The 21,748-nt window shown below is 46.7% G+C and overlaps 1 protein-coding gene across 10 annotated transcripts in view; it reads left to right on the forward strand.

Annotated features, from left to right (window-relative positions):
- Positions 1-21,748, forward strand: part of LOC126298875 (tetratricopeptide repeat protein 39B-like) — a 335,246-nt gene that overhangs the window by 25,027 nt on the left and 288,471 nt on the right. The window contains exon 1 of one of the 10 annotated variants that reach the window (XM_049990393.1): positions 2,459-2,579. The exons of 6 other annotated variants lie outside the window; for them this stretch is intronic. The gene's annotated coding sequence lies outside the window, so the exon portion shown is untranslated. Of the gene's footprint in view, positions 1-2,458; positions 2,580-21,748 lie in introns of those variants that run through there. 3 more of the 10 variants (XM_049990397.1, XM_049990400.1, XM_049990396.1) reach the window with 3 other exon arrangements.

The raw sequence follows: 21,748 nt of genomic DNA on the forward strand, positions 1-21,748 counted from the left end.
GAGTAATCATGTAGATGTAGATGACGCTGTAATTTACCGTCTAGTAAAACCATCAAACGATCAATTCCAATTACAAAATGACCTAGAGAAAATTTCTGTATGGTGCGAAAAGTGGCAATTGGCGCTAAACAAAAAAGCGTGAGGTCATCCACATAGGTACTAAAAGAAATCCTATAGATTTTGGGTATACGATAAATCGCATAAATCTAAGGACTTTAAATTCCACTAAATACCTAGGAATCACAATTACGAGCAACTTAAATTGGGAAGACCACATAAATAATATTGTGCGGAAGGCGAAACAAATACTGCACTTTGTTGGCAGAACACTTAGATGATGCAACAAACCCACTAAAGAGACAGCCTACATTGCATTGTCCGTCTTCTGCTGGACTGTTGCTGCGCGGTGTGGGATTCTTACCAGGTAGGATTGACTGAGGACATCGAAAAAGTGCAAAGAACGGCAGCTCGTTTCGTGTTATGGCGCAATAGGGGGTGAGAGTGTCACTGATATGATACGCGAGTTGGGGTGGCAGTCGCTGAAACAAAGGCTTTTTCTTTTCCGGCGAGATCTATTTACGAAATTTCAATCACCAACTTTCTCTTCCGAATGCGAAAATATTTTGTTGACGCCCACCTACGTAGGGAGAAATGATCATCATAATAAAATAAGAGAAATCAGAGCTCGAACGGAAAGATTTAGGTTTTCCTTTTTCCCACGCGCCATTTGAGAGTGGAATAGTAGAGAAGTAATATGAAAACGGTTCGATGAACCCTGTGCCAGGCACTTAAGTGTGAGTTGCAGAGTAACCATGTAGAAGTAGAAGAGGATTGTGCCGAAAAGTAAGACGATGACAGCTGTAGAAGTCACTGCAAAATTGAATGTCGTACTCGCGTACCTTGCCAGCACCAAAACAAAACGATGCGATCTCCATAAGCTGGGAATTTCAGTTTGAGTTGTAATTTCAAAACCACACATAAGTGATGAAAATGCTTGTAACAGGAAAATATGGCGCCGAAACAATAAAATCTGGACTGTAAAGAAATAGAAGAATGTCATTTAGTTGCACAAGTCTTGTTTTTCAGTTTCTGGCTTCTAGCCTGGTTTACGTCCCAAGAGTGAAACATATTCCGCGTTCGGTGGTTATTTGGACAGTCATATCATAATATTCCATGGGCCCCAGGGCTGCTCTGCAAAGTTACATTACTGCCAAGGATTATGTGACCAGTTTGGCTGACCACGTCCATCCCAGGATACAATGTTTGTTTCCCCAACGGTGATGCTGTGTTTCAAGACGACTGGATCCCTATTTACACAGCTCACATCGTCCAGGACTGGTTTTGTGTATATGAGGATGGATTGTCGCATGTCCCCCAGCCAGCACAGTCATCAGATCTCTGTATCTGTGGTCTACTTTAGTGAGAAGGGTGCGTGATCATTGATCCCCATCGTTGCCTGAAAGTATAACTATTTTGTAGGAAGAATGATATAAGACTCCCCTGAAAATTATACAGGACCTGTACTTATCCATTCCGAGACGACTGGAAGCTGTTTTGAATACCAGCCGTATATCTACACCGTATAGGCATGGTAATGTTGTGTTTATTTAGTATTCTATATTTTTGTCCATCTCTTCTAGACGTACAGTGCTGAAAGGTGGAATGCCTTCAGTTTGTGCTGTTTGCAGCGAACCCCTTTTCAGTCGGAGCTTTGGAATTTCCTGACAGCGACAGGCAGAAAAGGTCACGTCTGCCTGCTTCCTGACATTCCGTCCAAAATCAAGAAATGCTCTTGCCACTTGACGCAATTATGTTTTCTTGTGTAGCATTTGCATATCCTACAAGAGAACTACATAGCAGATCGTGCTACACTTCAGGGAATAATTTGTTCTCTGTCATGTTGACAGTTCTCAGGGCCAACTGCGACGCATTGTACCGTGTGCCGATGAGCAGCAGCAGAAGAAGTATTGAAAACTACCTAGCAGCTTAAAACCGGGTCTCTAACCTGGGACCTTGTGTTTGACCCTGTAGGCTGTGGCTAAGCAGTGTCTCCGCAATATCCTTTTTACCAGTAGTGTTCGAGCGGCAAGATATGAACGACAATTCTGTGAAGTTTTGAAGATAGGAGATGATATACTGGCGAAAGTAAACTTGTGATGGCGGATCGCAAGTCGTCCTCGCATAGCTCAGTCGGTGGAATATTGGCCGTGATAGGCAAATGTTCCGAGCCACAGTTCGTCACTGGCACACAGTTTGAATCTGCCAGAAAGTGTCAGATCGGCGCACACTCCGCGGCGGAGTGAAAATTCGTTCTGAAACGAGAACAAGGCCGTGTAGGAAAAGGAGCTGCCAGGCAACCTCCGCTGTTACAGCATACACTTGCGTGCTGGGTTCGCTCGCTCACGAGGCACACGCCCAGTCCGACAAGGATAACTTATATAACAAATCGCGCCACCTCCACATGGAGTTGTGCAGAGACTGGCACACTGTCAGCTTCTACACTTCCATCGGATCTCTACGGCTCATTGTGCAAGTGAGTGTCGGAGTGCACTTATCACTGTACGAGGGGACTTCACAAAGTAAGTTACTCATTACTGTGGCAGGTCAAGTAACATTAATCGAATACTGCAATACGCTTCAGAGTGACACAGATATGTGAGACTGTCTTTCACCGTAGGCACCAAGTCTCTGTAAGCACTGACGGGAACTTCCTACTAATCGTTCAGTTCGTCGACTATAGAAATCGCCTCCCGGTCTCTGAGTAATTCCAGAGTCGCCGTCTGAAGGGCCTCGTCGTCGAAAAATCAGCGTTTGCTGCGAATCAGTTCCTCGATTGCCTGGAGATTGTCGTCCGTGTTCGGTGTCGATGGCCCGCCTTTCCGCCGAGCATCACCCACGTCTGTGCGGCCTCGGTCATAGTTGGCACCATTTCACTATGGCTACATACACTATGTGATCATAAGTATCCGGACACCCCCAAAAAATAAGTTTTTCATATTAGGTGCATTTTGCTGCCACCTAATGCCAGGTACTCCATATCAACGACCTCAGTAGTCATCAGACATTGCGAGAGAGCAGAGTAGGACACTCAGCAGAACTCACGCCCTTCTAAGGTGGTCAGGTGATTAGGTGTCACTTGCGTCATATGCCTGTACGCGAGATTTCCACACTCCTAAACATCCCTAGGTCCACTGTTTCCTATGTTGTAATGAAGTGGAAGTCTGAAGGGACATGTACAGTACAAAAGCGCACTGGGCGACCTCGTCTGTTGACTGACGGAGACCGCCGACAGTTGAAGAGGGTCGTGTTGTGTAATAGGCAGACATATATCCAGACCATCACACAGGAATTCCAGACTGCATCAGGATCCACTGCAAGTTCTATGACAGTTAGGCGGGAGGTGAGAAAACTTTGATTTCATGGTCGAGTGGCTGCTCATAAGACACACATCACGCCGGTAAATGCTAAACGTCGCCTCGCTTGGTGTAAGGAACGTAAACTTTGGACAATTGAACAGTGGAAAAACGTTGTGTGGAATGACGAATCACGGTACACAATCTGGCGATCCGATGGCAGGGTGTGGATTTGGCGAATGCCCGGTGAATGTCATCTGCCAGTGTGTGTAGTGCCAACATTAAAATTTCGCAGGCGGTGGTGTTATGGTGTGGTCGTGTTTTTCATGGAGGGGGCTTGCACCCCTTGTTGTTTTGCGTGGCACTATCACAGCTCAGGCCTACATTTATGTTTACAACACCTTCTTGCTTTCCACTGTTGAAGAGCAATTCGAGGATGGCGATTGCATCTTTCAACACGATCGAGCACCTGTTTATAATGCACTGCCTGTGGCGGAATGGTTACACGACAATAATATCCCTGTAATGGACTGGCCTGCACAGTCGTGACCTGAATTCTATAGAACAGCTTTAGGATCTTTCGGAAAACTTCGTGCCAGGCCTCACCGACCGACATCGAGACCTCTCCTCAGTGCAGTACTCTGTGAAGAATAGGCTGCCATTCCCCAAGAAACTTTCCAGCGCCTGACTGAACGTATGCACGCGAAAGTGGAAGCTGTCATCAGGGCTAAGAGTTGGCCAACACCATATTGAATTACTGCATTGCCGATGGTGGGCGTCACGAACTTGTAAGTCATTTTCAGCCAGGTGTCCGGATACTTTTTATCACATAGTGTACGATATCCTATTTGTTTCAATACCCACCATAATTTTACAGTGAATCTGTGTAAAATTTAGACGTTTCCATAACAATGGAACTGTCCCGCGTATTTCCAGATGCCGCACCAGTTCATTCCCATAACTTGACGCACCTGTTACCCATACTGCAGCAGAACTGTCGGCAGGAAACGCAGAGCATTTACTATCTTCTGACAATGCGCCTCTCTTGTTGTGTCACGGTCTTAGCACGGGACAACATGCGTAACTTACTTTTTGAAGTCCCCTCGTATTATACCTACAGTAGCGCGGTGGTTAACACATCAGCTATGTTTTGTTGAGAAGTGCCCTACAAATTAGTGTCAAAGACAAATGCTCATAACACCACCTCTGATACCCTTCAGTGTCGTTGTGCTCTGGTCCAGAACTCATATAATATAAATATTCACAATATACAGTACCTGCACAATAAAACAGCTACAGCCTGAGGGTACCGCCGACCGAAGTTGCCAAATCCTCGCTCCCTCAACTGATATCGAGCCTAGGCATGTTGACATCGTTCCTCAGCCGGTAGCAAGTTAAAAAACAAAGACACATCCCCTTCAGGCACCTGCTTTTACCGCCCGCCCGCCCCCCCCCCCCCCCCCCCCCTGTGATATACCGTTGAAATTCTACAGAGATTACACGAAACAACTTGCTCACCTTCTAGCGGTAGTTTTATAGTAGGCCGCTGGATCAACGACGGAGTAATATGTCCCAGAAAAAGCGCATATCATTCCCATTTTCAACAATCCTCGCAGTACAGAGGTACATAATTATAGGTTTCTATCGCTCCTGTCAGTCTCATGTAGCAGTTTGGAACATTATTTATGATCACGTATTATATCGTTTCTGGAGAACGAAAACCGTCTCTGTAAAAATGTACATAGGCAACGACGCCCGGCTTAAGCTTTTTTTTTTTTTTTACGTCAGAAAGGCATTTTGTACATTTCTGCACTGTCGTTTGGAGACCAAAATACGAGCTTACCGACTATCAGACCAAATTTGAGATTGGATGGTCAACGATCGTGCCGAGGTGGATACGCCGGTTCCGTCATATCACCGAACGTAAAGCACCGTTGGGCCACACTTTGGATGAGTGACGGTTGGGGCACTCTGCGCGCTGTTGACAAATTTCCCTTTGCCTTTACGGCAGAGGGGACAGGAACAGTGATGGCGTAAAGTCGCTGGTCATCAGTCTTGGCGCCAATTTCCTGTATTAAATTCCATACCTCTCTGCAGTGTCTCATGAAGTGAGGACATGCTGCGCTGTTGGTGGGGATCCGTTCGTCAGATGGAAATGTGAAGCTCGGTGGCCCTCTTTTTTTTTTTAATCCCATACATTGGTGGAATGTCACCTTCTGTTGGCCTATCGTACTAAGTACAGCCTTCCAAATTCCTGCTCGTTAATATTAGCAGACGATTCATGGATCATTAACCTGGTCCTCAGTTGTATTGGAACAACCTGCATTCTACCCCAAAGTACCATCATCCAAGATGGTGGCGATGACGTCATCCAAGATGGCGGCGTTCTCGTAATCCAAGATGGCGGCCGTGACGTCAATCAAGATGGAGGATTTTGGCAGGAAGTTTGAATTTTGGGGGGGAAAGTGCCACGACCCCCACGCCCAGAAAAATGGCGCGAACAACAAATTCCAACATCATACTACATCACACCACAACTACCTCTACTAAGAAAATTGCGGGAGAAAGGACGTATCTTTATTATTTAACCAATTTCAAGCATGTGTGTTCCCCACTGGATCTGGACTCCAGCTGGCTTAGTTCATATCGGTGCCACCAGAGGGCGCTCTCCTAACGTCAGATCATGACAGAAGTACAGGTATTCAAGATGACTGCACCCAGTGTGTTCACCGCGAGCTTCAGAGCCCAACTGACTTATTTCATATCGTGACCACCAGAGGACGCCACCGTGATGTCTGATGATGACACGATATCGTTCGTTCTCTCTCGCGCCGCGCCACCGGCCCGTGGGCGACCGACCGCTTATGTCACAAACCCTCGGGCGCCACCTCCATACACGCGCCGTACAAAGTCTTCTGTAAATATGCTAACTAAATTAACATCCACATCGCGCATCTAACCTATCAATTACCTAAGTACTTAATTCCATTCCACTTTTAATCATGTTCAATAAGTCAATTTACAAGTTCAATACTCAATGATCAAATGAGAAGTTCCACATTTTCCCACTATCATCGCGTGTTCATTCATGACCTAGCACCCCCCACCCATAGAATGCTGCACACCTATTGGCTACTGCATTAGTCACGTGATTCGACTTCGTAGAACCCAGCACTTGGAAGCAATTTTCACCAATGCCACACCCACCTGGACTTGGAATCAAATAGTTAAATTCTCAACCACGATCCTCAACGCAGCACCACGCCACCTTACTGACCTGTGTTGGTGGGCCAACGTATACTAACCTGTTTTAACGTGCACAGCACATGACGTCATCCAAGATGGTGGGGCGAAATGACGAGGAAACAGATCTGGACACAAGTTTTTATTTTGCAGGCGCTCCTCCACCACAAGATTTACTGTCCAACTGACGTAGTACTTATTATTGTCATCAGAGCGAACTGTCAGCCATCCTATGACCTAATCGCAGATGGTGGTCTGTAGGGGCGAGAATTATGCTAAAATTACTCAGGCTGCTCTAGGCTGCTGTGGAAAGTAAGGAAGAAGTCCACTCTATTTACTTTAGAACGTTTTATTTAGAGATCGAATATATTTATCACACTGAAGCGAAACACTCTACATCTTATGCTTGAGCTCACAATACGCAGTGTGCAGACAGGCAGACGACTCCTAATTTACGCAAATAATTTAGTTACAGCCATTCATACTCCTACTAAATAATTCAGCACAGGTATGTCCAAATAACTCGTAGCACAGCCTACACACCTCCTCGCAAAATAATTCAATCAACGGCCGCAAGCACCCTCAGCCAACCCATGTACAACAGAGCGCATAGACAAGCCCAACGACGTGGCTCGCCCGTCAGCTGTCAAGCCACGCACACGCGCCCACAAGTGACGACATGTCATTCATCATTTCTGAGAGGTTCCTATCCAAATACGTGTTTACCTACACGCCTATGATGAAGCGATCGGGCGGGAGCGAAGATATATTTACAGAGCGAAAAAGTTAGAATCTAGTTCTGTGCGCATTTGCAGTTGACACGGCCATCAGCTGTGAAAGAACACACAGACGTCCATTTAGGGCCGCACAAACTGAGGTGGTCGGAGCTCGGGTTCCGCGCGCTGCGTCACAGTCCCCGAGCCGGTGTTGTCGAAAACGGGTGAAAGTTGCATGCCTCTATACTGTCACCGTTATACTGACACCATAGCATTCCAAAGCACGCTCACGGCAGTCTTATATTTGAGGCATCTCCAGGCCCCACTTCTCTTTACCATTGAAGGCAGAATAGCCGAGCATACCCCCAGCTTGAATGACTCCGCGCCATTTAAAACATTCTCAATCCTATTCTGATGTCACAATGCTCTTTGATTAAAAAAAATTAACTAATTCCAGCTCTTCGTAATTTTATAGTGCCCCAGAAATGGTTAACGCTCGCTTTCTTGTTGTCTCAGCTTGTATGCCCGAAAATTCCTACCCTAACAGAACCTGTTTACAAAAATATCGCCTAATCCAGTCTTCCTCCCGGATATAACGTGACAGACTTCCTGCTACCTATTTATGCAAATGTTCTCACCGCTCCTATATCCCACCACAATCAATCTAGCATTCTGATTCGCTCTTATCGAATATACCAGTCGAATTACTAACGCCGCCGGTATCAAGCACCATGCATGCACCTTTTCTTTCTGGGGCTTAATATGCTTATTTCGCAGAAATTGCTAAATTTCAGTGACAGTTCCCTCAATCTTACACGCCCCAAACCTGTTCTTTCTTTCTACAGACGCTATACTCAGCGGTAATAAACTGTTTTACACTGATCACCATTTTGCACCGACAGTTAAACCCGCAAAGTTGTCCACAGATCTTAAAATACATGCTAGACTTCCAAGAATATTCGAGGCCAGGAACATATTTACCAGAATAACAACAATTAAATATTACAGTTGCTGCTACAGTCGGACACCGATAGGGAAGCATCGTCAGCCTTTTCTGCCATTCTACAGACGCGACAAACAGCGGTAACAAACTATTTTACACTGATCACCATATTGCACCAATAACCATATCTCGCAAAGTTGTCTACACTTCACACACGAGATTCGCAAGGATATTGGACCGTGAAACCGATCTCCATCCCAGCAATATATCACCGAGTACCATCTAGATCTAGTAAACATGCAATGCATATCTCCCACCATACAAAATCATCCCTTTTACATGAGCGAACCGAAGTCACTCTCAGAACTGATGCACCAAGACAGGCTCCTTCCCCCATCGGCACAAACGCCCTACTGTTTCTAGTCCGGACCTGTCTGCTTGCTGCCTTTCTACACCCATCTCCAGACTCGTCAGTTACAAGAACACACTTATTTTCACGATAAAATTATTTCATTATCGCAGTACTTCTCGATATCAAACACACAGCAGTAGCCTACCAATCGCTCACACAACATAATTCCCAAGATATAAACTCGCAATTATTTCTATACAAAGCCGAAACTTTAGCTATGAAGAGCGTTATCCAGACCACTCAGTACCTAGAAACAAATAGAGTAAATTGATATTTGCACTCTCGAATACCGAAGTCGGTCATGTAACATATTCCAGATGATCAATATTGTTTACAAGCCAACTAACGTCTTTCCCATGTCTAGAGAACAAGCAAACGTGTGTCCAACACACCACAGTCTATCTTCCCGCAACTAAATAAAGGCGCTAATGTGCAGAAGCTGTCGACCGAACACTTTTCATGGGAGGGAATAACGCTCCACCGCAAACGCACCATCTTTCTTGATCACGAAAGCGGCCCAACACATACTAAATATTAGTTCGCTATTCGGTCGTCTAGAAGGTGGTAAAGTTAACACTGATACATTCCTACACTCCAACAGGCCTCTGCATTCGGAAGACTGCGACTGTTAACATGGGAACACGAATCGATACCACCACAGACTTTGCATAGACGGACACATTCTTGAAAACCACTCACATAAATCTACTATTTTACTTACAATTAAATGTTATGTCGCGGTTTCACCTGAACGGTATTCGACAATGAGCGAAGTATCGGAAATACCCGGTGTTGACCGCTGTAGATCTGGAAATACCTGTACCTTCCTTACGACTAGATATACTATTCCCTTCGCTATCACAGTACTCCAAATCAAATCCATACCCTCCCTACAACAGCACATGGACATTTACTTTTACTCACACACACACACACACACACACATACTTTATAAACCTGATGCCCAATGTGAACATATCACCTACCCACCACTAATACTAAGTATAATATTACCTCGTCAATAACTGGATGCATACGATACCAAATAATACTGACCGAAAATCAACGATGGGTGTGCATGCCTCTTACGTCCTTCCTGCGAGTGATACCACCATGTAATAGACATAATGGAGCAGATGTTAAAGGAAAAGTGCCGATCCCAACAACTACTGCATTTTACTCTCACAAGCGCTCATCGTTCTACAGGTGCACCCAGGCATCCATGTTAAAACCTATAACCGCTTTAGTAATCGAGATACGACGTTACCTGTGAATGAGGTGGTGTTTTCCGGACAAATGCAGCGACGGTGATTATAGAAATGTGTGTATTAACAGCCAGGAATAAACTCAGTGAACTATGAAAGTGATTCGGCAAAGGAACGTGGTATGCAAGCGCTATTTGCGACTCCATCACACCACACCCAACTACATAATTCATTAGTTTTTGTAACGCATTCTGTCTCGAGACCATATCAGAGGTGACAGACAGTAGTAGTAGTAGTAGATGATGCGCTGATTGATGTCGTAAGAAGAAAAATATACACTAACTTCTCAGATCTCTAGCGTTACGCTATATGTTTGAAACTACGTCCATTCAAACACATGCTTGCATAGGCTTGCCACGCATGGCAGTTTGATCCGTCATGTGCAATGTACGAAGCGATGTTGGGATGCAGATCCACAATATACCACATCCGAGTAAGCATTTGGGTGTGGATCTGCTGCGGACTATATATACGGAGCTATGTTCGGAGACAGATCCACCAGGTGCCATATCTGTGATAGGGTTCGCGGGTGGACCAACCACGCATTACGTTCAGACACGTATTCTATGTTCAAAGTTTGGTCCACCATCGGAGAGGACTGGGTCCTGGGAACCGTCAGCGAAGTGGACAGGGCATGGTTTACCTATGACACTGAAACTGGGGAAACATCATTGGCCGGTGCTGAATTTAGTGTAAAATACTTCGCACTAACAAGTCAGTTGCTTAACATTACAGTACATTGGTGGCGTCTTTTCCATCACATCAGCGCATTGGTTACCACATAATGATTGAGTGACATCGCTTGTATGAGTTGGGGAAGAAGTTTTATGGATGGGTGACAACTACTGGGGGTTGCTAGCAGCTACACAGCAACCGTGTACATGAGTGCAAAATTAAGAGTAAGTCGAAATGGAACACCGAGGGATCATCTATTCCATCACTGTGACATATGAGTTTAATGTAGAGGTCATCAATCACTTTTGGACGGAAGTTTGGAAACTCACATCAACACTGCCAAACTCTTCTAGTTTCCTTATGTTGAAACTGTGTTTTATTTAAAAATCATCCAGTGTTATGCTATCCGCTGTAAGAATATGATTTACAAGGTGTGATACCTAGTTTTTTATGAGAGGTCGTGGATCAGAGCGTCTTAATGTCAGTTTAGAATCTGACACAGACCTAGAAGTCGTGGCAGAAAACGAAACGTTTGGCAATGTACAAAAGCGTGTTAGAAAACTGTTTCAAACAGGAGAAGAGGGAGCGTCTCATACGATAATTCGCTTAGAGTATAGGTGACGAAACTTTAAAGTGGTCCATGGGGTGTCTGTATATTTAATATGATCGTGTCCACATAGGCAGCTGCAGTTAGAGGTGTCGGACTTGGTGAACCTTTAGGAATGCCTGGATGGCTGCACGCTACACTATTCAGGGGAAGTATTGTGAAATCTTTCTTTGCGCTGGAGGCCCACCGTAGCTATACGTCATTGCGCTCACATCGATGCCTAGGTGACTTGAAAATAGGATGAGTTTTTATAGTTAATAATTTTTCTCTGTTGGGGTGGGTATACAGTAACGAAGATATCATGTTGGGAATCTGTAGTACTTGTATCTAGTTTGGGAATGTACCACTTTGCGCGCATTTCCACCGAATGCCAAAACACGGTCTTGTTGCAGTAACTCAGCTGGATCTGTTCCTACACGGGTTGGAGAAGGTGTTGGATATGTCTTACTCCGACTTAAATTGGAGCTAGTACTTGTGGAAAGCTGTAGAAATGGGTGCGACTGCAAGATGTGTAGAGTGTGGTTAAAAGAATGTTGCAATTTTACTGTAGCAGACAGATTCGAGGAAAGTGACTCGTTTAAAGATATGAGAGTGTGTGAAATATGACTGACTTGTGGGTGTGAGCCTATGCAAGCATGTGTTTGAATGGACGTAGTTTCAAACATATAGCGTAACGCTAGAGATCTGAGAAGTTAGTGTATATTTTTCTTCTTACGACATCAATCAGCACATCATCTACTACTACTACTGTCTGTCACCGCCTATAGCTCAGCGGATATATCGCGGAACCTCTGATATGGTCTCGAGACAGAATGCGTTACAAAAACTAATGAATTATGTAGTTGGGTGTGGTGTGATGGAGTCGCAAATAGCGCTTGCATACCACGTTCCTTTGCCGAATCACTTTCATAGTTCACTGAGTTTATTCCTGGCTGTTAATACACACATTTCTATAATCACCGTCGCTGCATTTGTCCGGAAAACACCACCTCATTCACAGGTAACGTCGTATCTCGATTACTAAAGCGGTTATAGGTTTTAACATGGATGCCTGGGTGCACCTGTAGAACGATGAGCGCTTGTGAGAGTAAAATGCAGTAGTTGTTGGGATCGGCACTTTTTCTTTAACATCTGCTCCATTATGTCTATTACATGGTGGTATCACTCGCAGGAAGGACGTAAGAGGCATGCACACCCATCGTTGATTTTAGGTCAGTATTATTTGGTATCGTATGCATCCAGTTATTGACGAGGTAATATTATACTTAGTATTAGTGGTGGATAGGTGATATGTTCACATTGGGCATCAGGTTTATAAAGTATGTGTGTGTGTGTGTGTGTGTGAGTAAAAGGAAATGTCCATGTGCTGTTGTAGGGAGGGTATGGATTTGATTTGGAGTACTGTGATAGCGAAGGGAATAGTATATCTAGTCGTAAGGAAGGTACAGGTATTTCCAGATCTACAGCGGTCAACACCGGGTATTTCCGATACTTCGCTCATTGTCGAATACCGTTCAGGTGAAACCGCGACATAACATTTAATTGTAAGTAAAATAGTAGATTTATGTGAGTGGTTTTCAAGAATGTGTCCGTCTATGCAAAGTCTGTGGTGGTATCGATTCGTGTTCCCATGTTAACAGTCGCAGTCTTCCGAATGCAGAGGCCTGTTGGAGTGCAGGAATGTATCAGTGTTAACTTTACCACCTTCTAGACGACCGAATAGCGAACTAATACTTAGTATGTGTTGGGCGGCTTTCGTGATCAAGAAAGATGGTGCGTTTGCGGAGGAGCGTTATTCCCTCCCATGTAAATTGTTCGGTCGACTGCTTCTGCACATTTGCGCCTTTATTTAGTTGCGGAAAGATATTCTGTGGTGTGTTGGACACACGTTTGCTTGTTCTCTAGACATGGGAAAGACGTTAGTTGGCTTGTAAACAATATTGATCATCTGGAATATGTTACATGACCGACTTCGGTATTCGAGAGTGCAAATATCAATTTACTCTATTTGTTTCTAGGTACTGAGTGGTCTGGATAACGCTCTTCATAGCTAAAGTTTCGGCTTTGTATAGAAATAATTGCGAGTTTATATCTTGGGAATTATGTTGTGTGAGCGATTGGGAGGCTACTGCTGTGCGTTTGATATTGAGAAGTACTGCGATAATGAAATAATATTATCGTGAAAATAAGTGTGTTCTTGTAACTGACGAGTCTGGAGATGGGTGTAGAAAGGCAGCAAGCAGACAGGTCCGGACTAGAAACAGTAGGGCGTTTGTGCCGATGGGGGAAGGAGCCTGTCTTGGTGCATCAGTTCTGAGAGTGACTTCGGTTCGCTCATAGACAACTTTGCGAGATATGGTTATTGGTGCAATATGGTGATCAGTGTAAAATAGTTTGTTACCGCTGTTTGTCGCGTCTGTAGAATGACAGAAAAGGCTGACAATGCTTCCCTATCGATGTCAGACTGTAGCAGCAACTGTAATATTTAATTGTTGTTATTCTGGTAAAGATGTTCCTGGCCTCGAATATTCTTGGAAGTCTAGCATGTATTTTAAGGTCTGTGGACAACGTTGCGGGTTTAACTGTCGGTGCAAAATGGTGATCAGTGTAAAACAGTTTATTACCGCTGAGTATAGCGTCTGTAGAAAGAAAGAACAGGTTTGGGGCGTGTAAGATTGAGGGAACTGTCACTGAAATTTAGCAATTTCTGCGAAATAAGCATATTAAGCCCCAGAAAGAAAAGGTGCATGCATGGTGCTTGATACCGGCGGCGTTAGTAATTCGACTGGTATATTCGATAAGAGCGAATCAGAATGCTAGATTGATTGTGGTGGGATATAGGAGCGGTGAGAACATTTGCATAAATAGGTAGCAGGAAGTCTGTCACGTTATATCCGGGAGGAAGACTGGATTAGGCGATATTTTCGTAAACAGGTTCTGTTCGGGTAGGAATTTTCGGGCATACAAGCTGAGACAACAAGAAAGCGAGCGTTAACTATTTCTGGGGCACTATAAAATTAATTTTTTTTTAATCAAAGAGCATCGTGTCATCAGAATAGGATTGAGAATGTTTTAGACGGCGCGGAATCATTCAAGCTAGGGGCGGGTATGTGCGGCTGAACGCTTGTGCCAACATGCTCTGTGCTATTCTGCTTTCAATGGTAAAGACAAGTGGCCCCCTTGCGGTTTAGGGGGTAGGAATAGGAATAGGCCCATGGCTCTCCTGCCTGTCGTAAGAGGCGACTAAAAGGAGTCTCAAACGTTTCAGCCCTTACGCGAAGGTCCTCTCTTGGGTTTGACCACCATATTTCAAAATTATTTGGAAGAGCTAGCCAATTGGGGGAGGGCGCCTTACTTGGTGCATTGTGTCCATCGTGCATTGAGACCCTTAGCCAGGTTATTCGTTGTTGCATTGCAGTGCCGCTCGCTCTCCATCTCTTGGGCGAGGATACATTCATGGGTGCGATTTCCGCCATGCGCTCTGCAGTGTCGCTTTGTGCACTGACGACGACCATGGACTACTTGCCACCTAATATCTAGCACGTTAGCCAGTCCATTGTGGTGGGGCCACCATGTACCCTGTTGGTTGTAGCCTGCTCTGCTGATGCCTGTGCCATTAACTCCCCACGTATGCCAAGGAGCAGATGCCTATCTCCATGGGGCATCGGGACTCCTGGCAATGGCCCTCCCTAGCCACACCATGGGAGGAACGAAAGGCTGAATGTCAGCGAGACATATTCTTCCAGCACCTAGTCTGTATGAGAACTGATGGGGAATCCTTTGTGTCCATGAAGACTCAGTTCTTTGTAGAGCATTTAGAGGACAAGTTCGGGAAGGTGGACGGCTTGTCAAAAATGAGGTCCAGGTCAGTCTTGATAAAAACAGCATCCTCTGTCCAGTCACGAGCATTACTCGCTTGTAAGGAGCTGGGGTATGTTTCTGTTATAATCACACCCACATAAAAGTTTAAATATGGTACAGGGCATTAGCTTCCACAGGGATCTTCTTTTACAGTCCGATGACGAGCTGCGCTCCAACTTAGAGCGACAAGGTGTCCATTTCGTCCAGCGCGTCCACCGGGGTCTGAGGGATAATCAGGTTGCCATCAGTGCCTTCATATTGGTCTTGGAGGGTGACAAATTACCCGAGAAGGTGATGGTCTAACGGTGTGATGTCAAGCCATATATTCCACCCCTCGATGCAGTGCTTTAAGTGTTGGAAGTTCGGCGATAGTCTTCTCGCAGTGCTTTCAGACCCATATGTCGCGATTGTGGTCGTGCATCCCATCCCGATACTCCATGTACCCCACCTCCCATCTGTTTCAACTGACAAGAGCGCCATCCCCCTTGCTCGCCGGACTGTATGATTCTACAGAAGGAAGGGAACATAATGGAAGACCCTGGACCAACTGACCTACACTGAGACTAAACGGAAATTTGAACGTCTTTATCCTGTCTGCATGATGTCATCCTTATGCCGCCACTGCCACTCCTGTTATAGCTCCATCCGTTGCACCACGTACAGGTCTCAGAACCGAAGGACCACCCCCTTGATGATTGGGGGGGGGGGGAGACTTCCACCCCTGTTGCTCCCACACCACTTACATTGAGAGCATCCTCCCCATCCATCGGGGACACCAGTCCCCCCTTCGGCTTCTCTCGCTAGGTAGGGATCCCTTGGGCCACTCCCTTCCCAGGTTCCTACCAGTGGCAAAGCAAACACCCACCAGGGGCTGAAGACGTCCCAAGTAGCTGATTGTAGGGCTTCGCAGTCCTCTTCAGTCTCGGAGACTAAATCAAAGAAGCCCTCCCAGCAAGAGCAACCAAAGGAACAGCGTGATAAATCAAAATCAAAGACCCTTAAGACCAAGGAAATTGCGTTGACACCCACTCCACCACTACCTACAAGCTCTGCATCTGAGGATGCAGTGGAGATTCTGGCGTCCGCTGAGGACCTAAATCTCGCTAGTCCCTCAGACATGATAGATGTCACTCCCATCGGTACTCAGTTGGTGGCAGCAGGTGATCCAGTGGCGTAATCTGCCTCCTTGTTCCCTTCACGCCTTTCTCGGCCATGGACAATGTCATCGTCCAATGGAACTGCAGCGGTTTTTTCCACAATCTTGCTGAGCTCTGACAACTTCTCAGCCTCCACCCTTTCCTCAGCATTGCTCTTCAGGAAACTTGGTTTCCGGTGATGCGAACCCCTGCCCTCCGTGGCTATCGGGCAGCTTATGAGAGGGTATCTGGTGGCATCTGCATCTACGTCCTTCACTCTCTTTGCAGCGAGTCTGTCTCTCTACAAACACCTTTAGGGGCTGTCGCTGTTTGGGTGTGGACGCCTCAGGCTGTTACTGTCGGCAGTCTCTATCTTCCACCGGATGGTGATATCCCGCAGCATGTCCTGGCTGTGCTGATAGCCCAATTGCTTCCACCGTTTCTATTACCTCCACTGTTTCTATTACCGGCCGACTTCAAGGCCCATAACCCATTGTGGGATGGATCAGGGGCAGCATCGTTGAGCAGGTATTGGCACAGCTCGACCTTTCTATTTTAAATACTGGTGCCTTCACACATTTCAGTGTGGCGCATGGCATGTACTTGGTCATTGGGCTTTTAATCTGCAGCCCTAGCCTATTACCTTCTGTCCAATGTAGTGTGCTTGACGACTTGTGCGGTAGTGACCACTTTCTGATCTTTCTATCACTCTTCTGGGCGCCCCCTGCAGATGGGCTATGAATAAGGCTGACTGGGACTTGTTCACCTCCATCGCCACTATTGAGCCACTTTCCAATGACGCCATTGATGCTGTGATTTACTCGGTCACCACTGGCATCATTACTGCTGCAGAATCTGCCAGTCCCTGTTCTTCTGGGTCCCTTGGTGGAGGAGTGTGCCTTGGTCGCCCGAGATCGCTGAGGCGATTAAAGATAGCAGGTGGCCACTCTAGCGTCACAAGCAGCATCCCTCATTGGCGCACCTCATCACCTTTAAACGACTCCGTGTGCGAGCCTGCCGCCTCATTTGCCAACGCAAGCATGAGTGCTGGGAAAGGTATGTCTCCACCATTGGCTTACGTACCTCTCCATCACAGGTTTGGGGCAAGATTAGGCGACTCTAGGGCTATCGTACCCCACGTCAGTGTACCTGCACTTTCACTGAATGGAGCAGTCTGTACTGACTCCGACGAATTGCAAACCACTTAGCGAAGCATTTTGCTCAGAGTTCCACTTCTGCGAATTACCCACTGGCCTTCCGCGCCCTGAAAGAGCGGTTGGAACATCGGAGCCTTTCATTTCACATGTGCCACCCTGAATCGTACAATGCTCTATTCAGTGAGTGGGAATTCCAAAGTGCTCTAGCCGCTTGCCCTGATACGGCTTTTGGGCCAGATCGCATCCACTGTCAGATGCTGCTCAAACACCTGTCGGTGGACTGGCAGCAACGCCTCCTAGACCTTTTCAATCATATCTGAGTCAGGGTGAGTGCCCATCGCAATGGTGGGAAAGCATTGTAATCCCTGTGCTGAAACCTGGCAAGAACCCACTGGAGGTGGACAGCTACCACCCCATTAGCCTCACTAACGTTCCTTGCAAGTTGCTCGAATGCATGGTGAGCCGAAGGTTGAGTTGGCTACTTGAGTCTCAGGGCCTTCTGGCTCCGTCTCAGCATATGTTCCGTAAAGGCCGATCTGCCGCCGATAATCTGGTGTGCCTGGCGTCTGTCATCCGTACGGCCTTTGACCACCGTCAGCATCTGGTCGCCGTCTTTTTTTTCGTATGTGGAAGGCATACAATACGACATGTCGACATCACATCCTCTCTATGCTTCATGCTTGGGGTCTTTGGGGTCCGCTCCCGATTTTCATACAAAATTTTCTGTCACTTCGTTCCTTTCGTGTGCAAGTTGCGACCTCCCCTAGTTCCTCCCGAATTCAGGAGAATGGGGTACCTCAAGGACCTGTCTTAAGTGTCTGCCTCTTTTTAACTGCAATTAATGGGCTCACTGCGGTGATGGGAACGTCTGTCTCAGTTTCCTTGTATGCTGACAACTTCTGCCTATACTTTAGCTCCACTGGCATTGTAGCTGTAGGGCACTGTCCGCAAGGTGCAGTCTTGGGCTGTAGCGCATGGCTTCCAGTTTTCGGCTGCCAAGACCTGCATTATGCATTTCTGCCAGCGACGCACTGGTCACCGTAAGCTATGGCTATATCTTCACGGTGAACCTCTTGCTGTGGTGGAGACGCACCGGTTTTTGGGATTGGTTTTTGATACCAGGTTGACTTGGCTCCATCATATTCAACAACTTAAACAGACATGCTAACGGCATCTTATTACTCTTCTTTGCTTGAGCTACACCAGATTGGGGCCTGCTGCATTGTAGTTGCTGGACCCCATCTTTCACAGCGGGATCCGACTCGCCACTGGAGCTTTCCGGAGAAGCCCTGTTACCAGCATACTTGTGGAGGCACCTCCATTGCGATTTCGGCGCCAACGATTACTGGCTGCTTATGCTACACATGTTTGTAGCTTGCCCAGGCATCCCAATTATCGTCTCCTGTTCCCTCAGTCCGTCATCCATCTTCCGCAATGGCTGCCCAGGTCAGGGTGTACGATCGCGTTTTGCGTCAAAGCTCTTCTCTCTGTGCTTGAAGTTTTCCGTCTTCCACCTCTTTTCCATGCCCCTCTGCGTATACCCCCATGGTGTGTGCCCCGCCCACGCTTTCGGCTCCATTTGGCACAGGTCCCGAAGGATTCAGTCTGTCCTGGGGTCCACTGCCGCCGCTTTCTTTCAATCCTGGCCGCTTTTCAAGTCTCTGACATTGTCTATACAGACTGTTCGATGGTTGCTGGTCGTGTCGGTGATGCTCTTACTCTAGAGGATCATTATGAACAACACTCATTACCGGCTGGCTGCAGTGTTTTCACTACTGAGCTGGTAGCCATCTCTTGCGCCCTATAGTATATCCGCTCCTGCTCAGGTGAGTCCTTCGTTATTTGTAGTGACTCCCTGAGTGGTTTACGAGCTGTCGACCAGTGTTTCCCTCGCTCTCGTCTGGTGATGGCTATCCAGGAATCCCTCCATACTCTTGCCCGTTGCAGCCTCTCTGTGGCCTTTGTGTGGACCTCGGGTTATGTCGGCATCCTGGGAAATGAACGTGTTGACACGCTGGCCAAATAGGCTGTCGGTGCACCAGCCTTGGACATTGGCCTTTTGGAGGTGACCTCAGGTCTGTTTTGTGGCAGAAGGTACTTCACACCTGGGGTGAAGAATGGTGCACACTTCCATAGGGCCATCAAGGAGGCTACCAGTGTGTGGCGCTCCTTCTTGCGGTTCTCTCGCAAGGACTCTGTTGTCCTCTGCCGGCTGCACATTGACCACACGTGGATAACACACAGCTATTTCTTGTGCCGCGAGGACCCACCTATACGTCCCTGCAGGTCTGCTGTGACGGTGGTCCACATCTTGTTGGACTGCCTGCTTTTTACTCCGATCAGGCAGACATTTGCGCTGCCCGATACGCTTCCTGCACTTCTATCAGATGACGTTGCCATGGCAGATTTAGTTTTGAGTTTTATTCATGCAGGGGGTTTTTATCGCTTGATCAAAGTGTTTGTCCTTTTTTGTGTTTAGTCTGACCTTTGGCTGACAATTTTAACCTGGGGTTTTTAGTGCATTTCTTGGTGGTTGGCTTCCCCTTTCGCTTCTGTGGTCAGCTAACCCCTGTCACACTTGATGTGATTTTATTTCCTTTTTTCTGGTCTCTGTCTGTGTCTTTCTTGTCCTGTGTCGTCTCTTGTATCTCCATTGTTTCTTTTCATTCTTTGTGGGAGAACGCGCTTTGGAATGCTATGGTGTCAGTATAACGGTGACAGTATAGAGGCATGCAACTTTCACCCGTTTTCGACAACACCGGCTCGGGGACTGTGACGCAGCGCGCGGAACCCGAGCTCCGACCACCTCAGTTTGTGCGGCCCTAAATGGACGTCTGTGTGTTCTTTCACAGCTGATGGCCGTGTCAACTGCAAATGCGCACAGAACTAGATTCTAACTTTTTCGCTCTGTAAATATATCTTCGCTCCCGCCCGATCGCTTCATCATAGGCGTGTAGGTAAACACGTATTTGGATAGGAACTTCTCAGAAATGATGAATGAGATGTCGCCACTTGTGGGCGCGTGTGCGTGGCTTGACAGCTGACGGGCGAGCCACGTCGTTGGGCTTGTCTATGCGCTCTGTTGTACATGGGTTGGCTGAGGGTGCTTGCGGCCGTTGATTGAATTATTTTGCGAGGAGGTGTGTAGGCTGTGCTACGAGTTATTTGGACATACCTGTGCTGAATTATTTAGTAGGAGTATGAATGGCTGTAACTAAATTATTTGCGTAAATTAGGAGTTGTCTGCCTGTCTGCACACTGTGTATTGTGAGCTCAAGCATAAGATGTAGAGTGTTTCGCTTCAGTGTGATAAATATATTCGATCTCTAAATAAACCGTTCTAAAGTAAATAGAGTGGACTTCTTCCTTACTTTTCCCAGCAGTCTAGCGCAGCCTGAGTAATTTTAGCATAATTCTCGCCCCTACAGACCACCATCTGCGATTAGGTCATAGGAGGGCTGACAGTTCGATCTGATGACAATAATATGTACTACGTCAGTTGGACAGTAAATCTCGTGGTGGAGGAGCGCCTGCAAAATAAAGACTTGTGTCCAGATCTGTTTCCTCGTCATTTCGCCCCACCATCTTGGATGACGTCATGTGCTGTGCACGTTAAAACAGGTTAGTATACGTTGGCCCACCAACACAGGTCAGTAAGGTGGCGTGGTGCTGCGTTGAGGATCGTGGTTGAGAATTTAACTATTTGATTCCAAGTCCAGGTGGGTGTGGCATTGGTGAAAATTGCTTCCAAGTGCTGGGTTCTACGAAGTCGAATCACGTGACTAATGCAGTAGCCAATAGGTGTGCAGCATTCTATGGGTGGGGGGTGCTAGGTCATGAATGAACACGCGATGATAGTGGGAAAATGTGGAACTTCTCATTTGATCATTGAGTATTGAACTTGTAAATTGACTTATTGAACATGATTAAAAGTGGAATGGAATTAAGTACTTAGGTAATTGATAGGTTAGATGCGCGATGTGGATGTTAGTTTAGTTAGCATATTTACAGAAGACTTTGTACGGCGCGTGTATGGAGGTGGCGCCCGAGGGTTTGTGACATAAGCGGTCGGTCGCCCACGGGCCGGTGGCGCGGCGCGAGAGAGAACGAACGATATCGTGTCATCATCAGACATCACGGTGGCGTCCTCGGGTGGTCACGATATGAAATAAGTCAGTTGGGCTCTGAAGCTCGCGGTGAACACACTGGGTGCAGTCGTCTTGAATACCGGTACTTGCCTCATGATCTGATGTCGGGCACGGATATGAACTAAGCCAGTTTGAGTCCAGATCCAGTGGAGAACACACATTCTTGAAATTGGTGCCGGCCGCGGTGGTCTCGCGGTTCTAGGCGCGCAGTCCGGAACCGTGCGACTGCTAC

This window comes from Schistocerca gregaria, chromosome X (genome assembly GCF_023897955.1).
Source record: "Schistocerca gregaria isolate iqSchGreg1 chromosome X, iqSchGreg1.2, whole genome shotgun sequence".
NCBI lineage: Eukaryota > Metazoa > Arthropoda > Insecta > Orthoptera > Acrididae > Schistocerca > Schistocerca gregaria.